The sequence below is a fragment of the Elephas maximus genome, chromosome 11, assembly GCF_024166365.1.
Source record: "Elephas maximus indicus isolate mEleMax1 chromosome 11, mEleMax1 primary haplotype, whole genome shotgun sequence".
In the NCBI taxonomy this organism is placed as follows: domain Eukaryota; kingdom Metazoa; phylum Chordata; class Mammalia; order Proboscidea; family Elephantidae; genus Elephas; species Elephas maximus.
In genome coordinates, this window is record NC_064829.1 from 105,019,618 (window position 1) to 105,032,118 (window position 12,501).

Sequence of the window (12,501 nt, forward strand, 5' to 3'; positions counted from 1 at the left end):
TGGAATTCCCATTCTTCGCAGTGTTATCCATAGTTTGTTATGATCCACATAGTCGAATGCCTTTGCACAGTCAATAAAACACAGGTAAACATCCTTCTGGTATTCTCTGCTTTCAGCCAGGATCCATCTGACATCAGCAATGAGATCCCTGGTTCCACGTCCTCTTCTGAAACCGGCCTGAATTTCTGGCTGTTCCCTGTCGATACACTGCTGCAGCTGTTTTTGAATGATCTTCAGCAAAATTTTGCTTCTGTGTCATATTAATGATATTGTTCTATAATTTCCACATTCGGTTGGATCACCTTTCTTGGGAATAGGCATAAATACGGATTTCTCCAGTCAGGTGGCCAGGAAGCTGTCTTCCATATTTCTTGGCATAGACGAGTGAGCACCTCCAGCGCTGCATCTGTTTGTTGAAACATCTCAATTGATATTCCATCAATTCCTGGAGCCCTGTTTTTCGCCAATGCCCTCAGAGCAGCTTGGACTTCCTCCTTCAGTACCATCAGTTCCTGATCATATGCCACCTCTTGAAATGGTTGAATATTGACTAATTCTTTTTGGTATAATGACTCTGTGTATTCCTTCCATCTTCTTTTGATGCTTCCTGCATCATTTAATATTTTCCCCATGGAATCCTTCACTATTGCAACTCGAGGCTTGAATTTTTTCTTCAGTTCTTTCCTCTTGAGAAACGCCAAGTGTGTTCTTCCCTTTTGGTTTTCCATCTCCAGCTCTTTGCACATGTCATTATAATACTTCACTTTGTCTTCTCGAGGCGCCCTTTGAAATCTTCTGTCTTAAACCAGTCTATTTTGAGATGTAAAAGAGAGAAGTGAGCAGAGCGACATGGGGACCTCATACCACCAAGAAACAAGAGCCAGGAGAATAGTGCGTCCTTTGGATGTGGGATACTTGCGCTGAGAAGCTCCTCAACAGGGAAAGACTGATGACAAGGACCTTCCCCTAGAAGTCACAGAGAGAGAAAGCCTTCTCCTGGAGCTGGCACCTGAATTTGGACTTCTAGCCTCCTAAACTATGAGAGAATAAATTTTTTTTGTTAAAGCCACCCACTTGTGGTATTTCTGTTATAGCAGCACTAGCTAACTAAGACACTATACATAAAAAAAACAACAACACACAAATCATAAAATTTACCCCATCGGTGAAAAAGAGTTGGACGACCTTGGCACTTTGTCAGTTGTGGTAATAACACCACTTGCGGAACATTCTGGGTCACCTGGATTATTCCTGGGAATGGGCATGGCGTTTCTAGTCAGAAAATGAATGAGAGTTGTCTGCATGGTCCTTTTCTTTTTTTCTTCACATATTTTGTGGTAACATCTCACTGCTTCTTGAATCTGCCTATCGACTTTAGCAAATCGATCAGCATTTGAGTCCATATTTTCAAGCAACTGAAGCCCCTGATTTAGTTTGGGATAAATCTATACGGTAGTGTTTTGAACAGTAAATCATAAAATTGAACGTTCTTGGATGAACATCTGGGGATGATAACCTCTGCAAATTACGTGCTGCAACATTGCGTGTAGTATGCATTAAACAAATCAAAAAAACAAACCCGTTGCCGTCGAGTCCATTCTGACTCATAGCGACCCTATAGGACAAAGTAGAACTGTCCTATAGAGTTTCCAAGGAGCGCCTGGTGGATTCCAACTGCCAACCTTTTAGTTAGCACCCATAGCACTTAACCACTACACCACCGGGGTTTCCATGGTGCATATCACTAAAGATAAAATGTCCAAAATACCCAAAATACAGATGGCTGTAAATGCAGTTTGTCGTAACTCGAATACGTCCTAAGTCGGGAACTACCTGTGGTGGCATGTATCAGCACTTCATCTCTTAATGGCTGAATAAACCATTGTGGGGATGTGTCACATTTTGTTTCTCTATTCATCTGTTCATGGACATTTGGCTTGTTTCCACCTTTTGACTATTAAGAGTAACGCTGCTGTGAACTTTTGTGTACAAGCCTGGGTGTGGACATATGTTTTCATTTCTCTTGCAAAACACTACCAACGCATAAGCCAGACACTCTCCAGTACCTCCCTGGGTGGAGCGAATGGTTAACAAGCTCGGCCACTAACTGAAAGGTTGCAGGTTTGAGTTTGCCTAGGGGCACCTCAGAAGAAAGGCCTGGCAACCTATTTTGGAAAAAAAAACAGTCGTTGAAAACCCTACGGAACATAATTCCTACTCTGACACACGTGGGGTCACCGCCAGTCAGAATCGACTTAGTGCCAACTGGTTTTGGTTTAAACAAAAGAGAAGAAACTTTCTCAGGTAACTATCTACCCTGATATGGCGGCTCTGCCAATAGCATTGTCCTAGCCCATACTGTATCTTGGCTCTGGTCCCCCACTGCCCTTGTCCGCATGGTCCAACATGGCTGCTACCACCACTTCCTTACTCCAGCCTGTGGAAAAGGAGAAAGGAGAAGGGGAAGTCCTCTCCTTTTAAGGGCCCGTTAAAACCCATTGCTGAGAGTCATTCAGACTCATTGCAACCCTATAGTATAGAGCAGAACTGCCCCATAGGATTTCCAAGGCTGTAATACTTGAACATGTTATCAGGAGGGATCAGTCTCCGGAGAACGACATCATGCTTGGTAAAGTAGAGGGTCAGCAAAAGAGAGGAAGACCCTCAAGGAGATGGGCTGACACAGTGGCCACAACAATGGGCTCAAGCATAGCAACAATTGTGAGGATGGCGCAGGGCCAGGCTGTGTTTCATTCTGTTGTGCGTGGGGTCGCTATGAGTCGGAGCTGACCTGACAGCACCCAACAACAACCAACAACGATCTTTACAGAAGGAGTCCTGGTGGTGCGGTAAAGATTTACAGCTTTGGAAACTCTATGGGGCAGTTCTACTCTGTTCCATAGGGTCGTTATGGGTAGAAATGACTGGACGGCAGTGAGTTATTTTGACAATCTTTACGGAAGCAGACTGCAGGATCTTTCTCCCGTGGAGCAGCTGGTGGGTTCGAACCGCCGACTTTTTGGTTAGCAACCGAGCGCTTAACCACTGCGCCACCAGGGTTTCCCCAGGGAAGAAAGTGGGGGCAAAATCATTCTTCCTCAGATGGGATTGAGGGAATCCAAGGCCACCCTCTCTCTTCCTGAAATTAAGCCTGAAGTCACAGACGTGAAGACCTGAACCATGGCACTCCCCATTGAGGTTTATATTCACGGAGTGTAGTTACTTTACTCTGATCGTTGCCTCCTTTACCTTTCCAAGAATACCCTGCTGTTCCCTCTCTTCCTGCATGCCTTTTTTTTTTTTTTTTAATAGTAACCTTTTCTTTTTAATTTTTTTCTTTTTTTGTTGTGCTTTAAATGAGAGTTTACAAATCAGGTCGGTCTCTCATACAAAAATTTACATACACCTTGCTATACATTCGTAATTGCTCTCCCTCTGATGAGATAGCACAGTACTTCCCTCCCTTCTCGCTCCTCGTGTACATTTGGGCAGCTTCTGGACACCTCTGCCCTCTGATCTCCCCTCCTGACAGGAGATGCCAACATAGTCTCATGTGTCGACTTGCTCCAAGAAGCTTGTTCTTCACCAGTCTCATTTCTATCCCCTATTCCAGTCCAATCCCTGTCTGAGGAGTTGGCTTTGGGAATGGTTCCTGCCGTGGGGTAACAGAAGGTCTGGGGTCCGTGGCCTCCAAGGTTCCTCCAGTCCCAGTCTGACCATTAAGTCTGGTCTTTTTACAAGAATTTGGGGTCTGCATCCCACTGCTCTCCTGCTCCCTCGGGGGTTGTCTGTTGAGTTCTCTGTCAGGGCAGTCATCGGTTGTGGCCAGGTACCATCTAGCTCTTCTGCTCTCAGGCTGATGTAGTCTCAGGTTTATGTGGCCCTTTTTGTCTCTTAGGCTCATAATTATTTTGTGTCTTTGGTGTTCTTCATTCTTCCTTGTTCCAGGTGGGTTGACAACCACTGATGCATCTTAGATGGCCGCTTGCTAGCATATAAGACCCCAGATGCCACTCTCCAAAGTGGGATGCAGAATGTTTTCTTAATAGATTTTCTTATGCCAAATGACTTCGATGTCCCCTGAAACCATGGTCCTCAAACCTCCACCCCTGCTATGCTGGGCTGTGAAGTGTTCAGTTTTTTAAGGAAACTTCTTTGTTTTTGGTTTAGGCCGTTTGTGTTGACCTCTCCTGTATTGTGTATCGTCTTTCCCTTCACCTAAAATGAAGCTTATCTACTATCTAATTAGTGAATACCCCTCTCCCTCCCTCCCACCCTCTCTGCTCTAGTAACCATCAAAGAGTATTTTCTTCTCTGCTTAAACTGTTTTTCCAGTTCTTATAATAGTGGTCTTGTACAATATTTGTCCTTTTGCAACTGACTGATTTCACTCAGCATAATGTCTTCCAGATTTCTCCATGTTATGAAATGTTTCATAGATTCATCATTGTTCTTTATCGATGCCTAGTATTCCATTGTGTGAATATACGATAATTTATTTATCCATTCATCTGTTGATGGGCACCTGGGTTGCTTCCATCTTTTTGCTATTGTGAACAGTGCTGCCATGAACATGGGTGTTCGTGTAAAGGTTCTTATTTCTCTAGGGTATATCCCAAGGAGTAGGATTGCTGGATTGTATGGTAATTCTATTTCTAGGTTTTTAAGAAAGTGCCAAATTGATTTCCAAAGTGGTTGTACCATTTTACATTCCCACCAGCAGTGTTTAAGTGTTCCGATCTCTCCACAACACCCCAACATTTATTATTTTGTGTTTTTTGGATTAATGCCAGCCTTGTTTGCTTTTTTTTTGTTGGAGTGAGATGCAATCTCATTGTAGTTTTGATTTGCATTTCTCTAATGGCTAATGATCGAGAGCATTTCCTCATGTATCTGTTAGCCACCTGAATGTCTTCTTTGTGAAGTGCCTGTTCATATCCTTTGCCCATTTTTTAATTGGGTTATTTGTCTTTTTGTGGTTGAGTTTTAGCAGAATCATGCAGATTTTAGAGATCAGGCGCTGGTCAGAGATGTCATAGCTGAAAACTTTTTCCCAGTCTGTAGGTGGTCTTTTTACTCTTTTGGTGAAGTCTTTAGATGAGCATAGGTGTTTGATTTTTAGGAGCTCCCAGTTATCTGGTTTCTCTTTGGCATTTTTAGTAAGTTTTTTATTCTGTTTATGCCATGTATTAGGGCTCCTAACATTGTCCCTATTTTTTCTTCCATGATCTATATTGTTTTAGACTTTATGTCTAGGTCTTTGGTCCATTTTGAGTTAGTTTTTGTGCACAATGTGAGGTATGGGTCTTGTTTCATTTTTTTGCAAATGGATATCCAGTTATGCCAGCCCCATTTGTTAAAGAGACTATCTTTCCCCCATTTAACTGACTTTGGGCCTTTGTCAAATATCAGCTGCTCATATGTGGATGGATTTATGTCTGGATTCTCAATTCTGTTCCTTTGGTCTATGTGTCTGTTGTTGTACCAGTACCAGGCTGTTTTGACTACTGTGGTGGTATAATAGGTTCTGAAATCAGGTAGGATGAGACCTCCCACCTTGTTCTTCTGTTTCAGTAATGGTTTTACTTACCCAGGGCCTCTTTCCCTTCCATATGAAGTTGGTGATATGTTTCTCCATCTCATTAAAAAATGTCATTGGAATTTGGATAGGAATTGCGTTGTATCTATAGATGGCTTTTGGTAGAATAGACATTTTTACAATGTTAAGTCTTCCTATCCATGAGCAAGGTGTGTTTTTCCACTTCGTTTCTTGCAGTAGTACGTTGTACTTTCCTTTCTATAGGCCTTTTATGTCTCTGGTAAGATTTATTCCTAAGTATTTAAGTTCTTGGGGGCTACTGTGAATGGTATTGATTTGGTGATTTCCTCTTTGATGTTCTTTTTGTTGGTGTAGAGGAATCCAACTGATTTTTGCATGTTTATCTTATATCCTGATACTCTGCTGAAGTCTTCTATTAGTTTTAGTAGTTTTCTTGAGGATTCTTTAGGGTTTGCTGTGTATAAGATCATGTCATCTGCAAACAGAGATGCTTTTACTTCTTCCTTACCGATCTGGATGCACTTTATTTCTTTAGCCCAATTGCTCTGGCTACGGCTTCCAGCACGATGTTGAATAAGAGTGGTGATAAGGGGCACCCTTGTCTCGTTCCTGATCTCAAGGGGAATGCTTTCAGAATCTCTCCATTAAGGATGATGTTGGCTGTTGGCTTTGTATAAATGCCCTTTACTATGTTGAGGAATTTTCCTTCTATTCCTATTTTGCTGAGAGTTTTTATCATGAATGGGTGTTGGACTTTGTCAAATGCCTTTTCTGCATCAATTAATAAAATCATGTGGTTCTTGTCTTTTGTTTTATTCATATGGTGGATTACATTAATTGTTTTTCTAATATTGAACCATCCTTGCTACCTGGTATAAATCCCACTTGGTCGTGGTGGATTTTTTTTTTGATTGTTGTTGAATTCTATTGGCTAGAATTTTATTGAGGATTTTTGCATCTATTTTCATGAGTGATATAGGTCTGTAATTTTCTTTTTTTTGTGCTGTCTTTAGCTGGTTTTGGTATCAGGGATATGCTGGCTTCATAGAATGAGTTAGGGAGTACTCCGTCCTCTTCTGTGCTCTGAAATACCATTAGTAGTAGTGGTGTTAACTCTTCTCTGAAAGTTTGGTAGAACTCTGCAGTGAAGCCGTCAGGGCCAGGCTTTTTTTTTCGTTTTTGAATTACCCTTGCAATCTCTTTTTTTTTGTTATGGGTGTATTTAGTTGTTCTACTTCTGTTTGTGTCAGTTTAGGTAGGTAGTGTGTTCTAGGAATTCATCCATTTGTTAGAGTATGATTTTTCCTAGTAATCTGATACGATTCTTTTCATTTCAGTTGGGTCTGTTGTGATGTGGCCCCTCTCATTTCTTATTCAGGTTATTTGTTTCCTTTCCTGTATTTCTTTAGTCAGTCTGGCCAATGGTTTATCAATTCGGTTAATTTTTTCAAAGAATCCAGCTTTTGGCCTTGTTAACTCTTCCAATTGTTTTTCTGTTCTCTAATTCATTTAATTCTGCTCTAATTTTTATTATTTGTTTTCTTCTGGTGCCTGACGGCTTCTTTTGTTGCTCTCTTTTTCTTTGTTCAAGTTGTAGGGACAGTTCCTTGATTTTGACTCTTTCTTCTTTTTGGATGTGTGCATTTATCGATATAAATTGACCTCTGAGCACTGCGTTCTCTGTCTCCCAAAGGTTCTGATAGGAAGTGTTTTCATTCTCATTGCATTCTATGAATTTCTTTATTTCCTCCTTAATGTCTTCTATAATCCAGTCTTTTCTAAGCAGGGTATTTTTCAGTTTCCAAGTATTTGATTTCTTTTCCCTGGTTTTTCTGTTATTGATTTCCACTTTTATGACCTTTGGTCTGAGAAGATGCTTTGTAATATTTCGATGTTTTGGATTCTGCTAAGGCTTGCTTTGTGACCTAATATGTGGTCTATTCTAGAGAATGTTCCATGTGCACTAGAAAAGAAAGTATACTTTGCAGCTGCTGGGTGGAATGTTCTGTATAAGTCTATGAGGTCTAGTTGGTTGATTGTAGCAATTACATCTTCTATGTCTTTATTGAGCTTCTTTCTGGAAGTCCTGTCCTTCACCAAAAGTGGTGTGTTGAAGTCTCCTACTATAATTGTGGAGGCGTCTATCTCACTTTTCAGTTCTGTTAGAGTTTGTTTCATGTATCTTGGAGCCCTGTCATTGGGTGCATAAATATTTAATATGGTTATATTTTCCTGGTAAATGTCCCTTTAATGATTATGTAGTGTACTTCTTTATCCTTTGTGGTGGATTTAACTTTAAAGTCTATTTTGTCAGAAATTAATATTGCCACTCCTGCTCTTTTTTGATTGTTGTTTGCGTGATATATTTTTTTCCATCCTTTGAGTTTTAGTTTGTTTGTGTTTCCAAGTCTAAGGTGTGTCTCTTGCAGGCAGCATATAGATGGATTGTGTTTTTTTTTATCCGATCTGCAACTCTCTGTCTCTTTATTGGTGCATTTAGTCCATTTACTTTCAGCGTAATTATAGATAAGTATGAGTTTAGTGCTGTCATTTTGATACCTGATTTTGCATGTCGTTGACAATTTCGTTTTTCTACTTTTTTGTGCTGAGAAGTTTTCCTTTGTAAATTGTGTGTTCCTCATTTTCATAGTAGTTGAATTTATTTTTGCTGAGTCATGATTATCTTGGTTTTTATTTTGAAGTATGGAATTGTTAGACCTCTTTGTGGTTACGTTAATATTTACCCCTATTTTTCTAAGTAAAAACCTAACTTGTATCACCCTATATCGCCTTAGTTTCTCTCCATATGGATGATCTATGCCTCCTGTATTGAGTCCCTCTTTTTTGATTCTTGTAATCTTTTACATAATGACATCAATGATTCCGTTTTGATCATTTTTTTTTAATTAGTATTATATTGTTTTTGTGATTTCCCTATCTGAGTTGATATCAGGATGTTCTGTTCTGTGATGACCTTGTGTTGTGTTGGTATCTGATATTATTGGTTTTCTGACCTAAGAATTTCCTTTAGTAATTTTTGTAGCTTTGGTTTTTGCAGATTCTCTAAGCTTGTGTTTATCTGTAAATGTCTTAATTTCACCTTCATATTTGAGAGAGAGTTTTGCTGGATATATGATTCTTGGCTGGCAGTTTTTCTCCTTCAGTGCTCTATAGATGTCATCCCTTTGCCTTCTTGCCTGCATGGTTTCTACCGTGTAGTCCGAACTTACTCTTATTGATTCTCCTTTGTAGGTGACTTTTCGTTTATCCCTGGCTACTTTTAAAATTTTCTCTTTATCTTTGGTTTTGGCAAGTTTGATGATAATATGTCTTGGTGATTTTCTTTTGGGATCTATCTTGTATGGGATTGGATAAGCATCTTGGGTATATATCCTTTCATCTTTCACGATGCCAGGGAAGTTTTCTGCCAACAGATCTTCAACTATTCTCTCTGTATTTTCTGTTATCCCTCCTTGTTCTGGAACTCCAATCACACGCAAGTTGTTCTTCTTGATAGAGTCCACATGATTCTTAGGGTTTCTTCATTGTTAAAAATTCTTTTATCTGATTTTTCTTCAAATGTATTGGTGCCAATTGCCTTATCCTCCAGCTCCCCCACTCTGCATTCCAGTTCCTCGATTCTGCTCCTCTGACTTCCTACTGAGTTGTCTAATTCTGTAATTTTATTGTTAATCTTTTGAATTTCTGAGTGCTGTCTCTCTGTGGATTCTCGCAGCTTATTAAATTTTTCACTATGTTCTTGAATAATCTTTTTGATTTTCTTCAACTGCTTTATCTGTGTGTTCCTTGGCTTTTTCAGTAGATTGTCTTATTTCATTTCTGAGGTCATCCCTGATGTCTTGAAGCATTCTGCATGTTAGTTTTTTATATTCTACATCTGGCAATTCCAGGAATGTATCTTCATCTGGGAAAGATTTTGATTTTCTGATTTGGGAGTTTGTAGAAGCAATCATGGTCTGCTTCTTTATGTGATTTGATATCAACTGATGTCTCCTAGCCATCTATAAGTTATTATAATGGTTTATTTTATATTTGCTTACTGAGTCTTATCTTCTTGTTTCTTTTTTTGTTTCAATACACCCAGATGGGCTACTAGAGTGAGCTAACTTGACTGTTGGAGCAGGGCTCCTTTTTGTGCCAACCAACCAAAACCAAAACCACTGCCGTCGACTTGATTCCCACTCACAGTGACCCTATAGGACAGAGTAGGACTGCCCCATTAGGTTTCCAAGGCTATAATCTTTACCAAAGCAGACTGCCACATCTTTCGCAGAAAGGCTGGTGGGTTACAACTGCCAACCTTTCAGTTAGCAGCCCAGCTCTTAACGATCGTGCCACCAGTGCTCCTTTCTTTTACTGGCAAGACCTGGGAGTTGCTTATATCACTCTGCTCACATCCAATTGGCCTGGACTTAGTCACATGGCCCCACCTAGCTGCAAAAGAAGCTGGGAAAGGTAGTTCTTATGCTGGGTGGCCATCTGCTCTATTAGCGAGGAAAAGGAGAGGACGGATATTGGAGTTTGGCCAGCAGTTGCTGGTCTAGAGGAAGAGAAGGGAGACATGTGGGCTCTTCTTGTCTGTAGAAGAACCTTCAGCACTCCAGCTGCCAGTGCTGGGGCTGAGCTGGTTGACTGTCTTAGCAAGGACGAGGTCAAAGGCTCAGGCATTGGGTATCATGGCCTGGGAATGGAGCAGTTCCTCTCAGGAGGTATTTGCATATGGAGTCAGTGTGAGTGGCAACTTCCCCTTCTGTGAATTCTTCTCCATCCTCTTAATTGGTTTCCTATGACCACTATGGGGCCCTGGTGGTGTAGTGGTTAAGAACTATGGCTACTAACCAAAAGGTCAGCAGTTAGAATCCACTATCCACTTCTTGGAAACCCTACAGGGCAGTTCTACGCAGTTCCATAGGGTTGCTATGAGTTGAAATCCACTTGATGACAATTTTTTTTTCTTTAACTGGGCCCTATAAGGGCTTGGGAACTCTATGGGGCAGTTCTACTCTGTCCTATAGGGTCGCTATGACTTGGAATCGACTCGATGGCAGTGGGTTAGTATAAAGGGCCTGGAGCCCTGGTGGTGCAGTGGTTAAGAGCTATGACTGCTAACCAAAAGGTCGGCAGTTTGAATCCACCAGCTGCTCCTTTGAAACCCCATGGGGCAGTTCTACTCTCTCCTGTGGGGTCACTATGAGTTGGAATTGACTTGATGGCAAAGTTTTGTTTTGTTTTGTTTTTTTTATAAGGAGCTTGGGTGATGCAAGAGGTTTGCTAACCCAAAGTTTGGTGGTTGAACCTAACGAGTAGCTCCATGGAAGAAAGGTCTGGCAACCTGCTCCCGTAAAGATTACAGCCAAGAAAACCCTGTGGAGCACAGTTCTACTCTGTAACACATGGAGTTGCCATGAATCGGAATCAACTTGACTGCGATGGGTTTGGTTGTCTTTGTTTTTTTTTTTTTATGGCCGCTATAATGATATTCCACAGACTTAGTGAGTTAACACCACAGAAATTTATTCTCTTATGGTTCTGGAGGTCAGAAGCCTAAAATGGGTCTTGCAGGGCTGCCATAGTTCTGGAGACTTTTCAGGAGAATTTGTTTTCTTGCCTTTTCTAGCTTCTAGAGGCTGCTCGCATTCCTTAGCTTGTGGCCCTCCCTCTTCCATCTTCAAAGCCAGTAATGGCAGGTCCTGCCTCCCTCTTTTACTTGTAGGAACCCTTGTGATTGCATTGGGCCCACTGGATAATTCAGAATAATATCCCCAGCTAAAGGCCAGTTGATTAGTAGCCTTAATTCCCTTTGCCTTATAGCATAACATGTTCACAGCCCTTGAGGATTAGGATGCAGACATCTTTGGGGGGCCGTTATTTAGCCTACCATGGTCTCCCCTTCGTCCCACAGAGCCAAAACAGTCTTTGCAGGGCCTTCCACTGCCCCACAAGATCTGCCCCGCCCCATCTCTGTGACATCACCTCCCACTCTTTCCCACTTCCCCACTCTGCTCAGGGCTCACCGGCCTCCTTGCTGCTCCTTGAACACACCACGGCGTCGCACCTGAGGGCCTTTGTACTTGCTGTTTCCTCTGCCTGGAATGCTCTCTTCCCAGATCCCCACATGGCTCCCTCCTTCACCTTCTTCAGGTCTTTGCTTATATATCGCCTTCTCAGTGAGGGTTCTCTGCCCCCACCCCGTTTAAAATCTCAATCCCCAACACTCCCAACCCCCCTCCCCTCTTTGTTTTCTCCACTGCCCTTATCACCATCTGACATGCTAATGTATTTTAGTTCTTTATTTTGTTTCCCAACTCTCCTCTGCCAGAGTGTCCCTGTAGGAGGGCAGACGTCTTTGTCTGTTTTGTTCACTGCCAGGGTCTAGAACTGTACCTGGCACACAGCAGCGGCTCAGTTTGCTGAATTAACAAATAAAGTAAGGACTTGATGAGATTTAGGGTGGGGTGAGGGCTGGAAGTTGGTAGCAGGTTTCTGAGAGACTCTGAGCTTTGAGAAGGTGCAGTGTGATGGATTGCTTTCGTGTGGCCTTTCTCACTGGTGGTCTTGTAACTCCCAACCAGGTGATTGGGCAGGACTGTGCAGATAGGGTAATTGTAGCCTATCATGGGGATTGGTTAGTTTTGCCATCCCATTGGGCTTGAAATGTGCCACCCCAGAGGTGGAAAAGAAGATACCACCACCACCAAGGATGAACAGCCGGGAGCCAGTACATCCTTTGGACCCGGGACCCCTGCACTAAGGAAGACAGAGAGTGAGCTATAATACTGAAGGCAGCAAGACCTGACAGCTGGAGATGGTGTGGTGGGTTTCCCAGCCCACAGAGAGAGAAAGCTGAGTGCCTCTGGGCAGAGGCCTAGGGCCAGGGAGAGGCGTATCTGCGAGCATGGCTGGGAAGAGGCTGTCCTGAT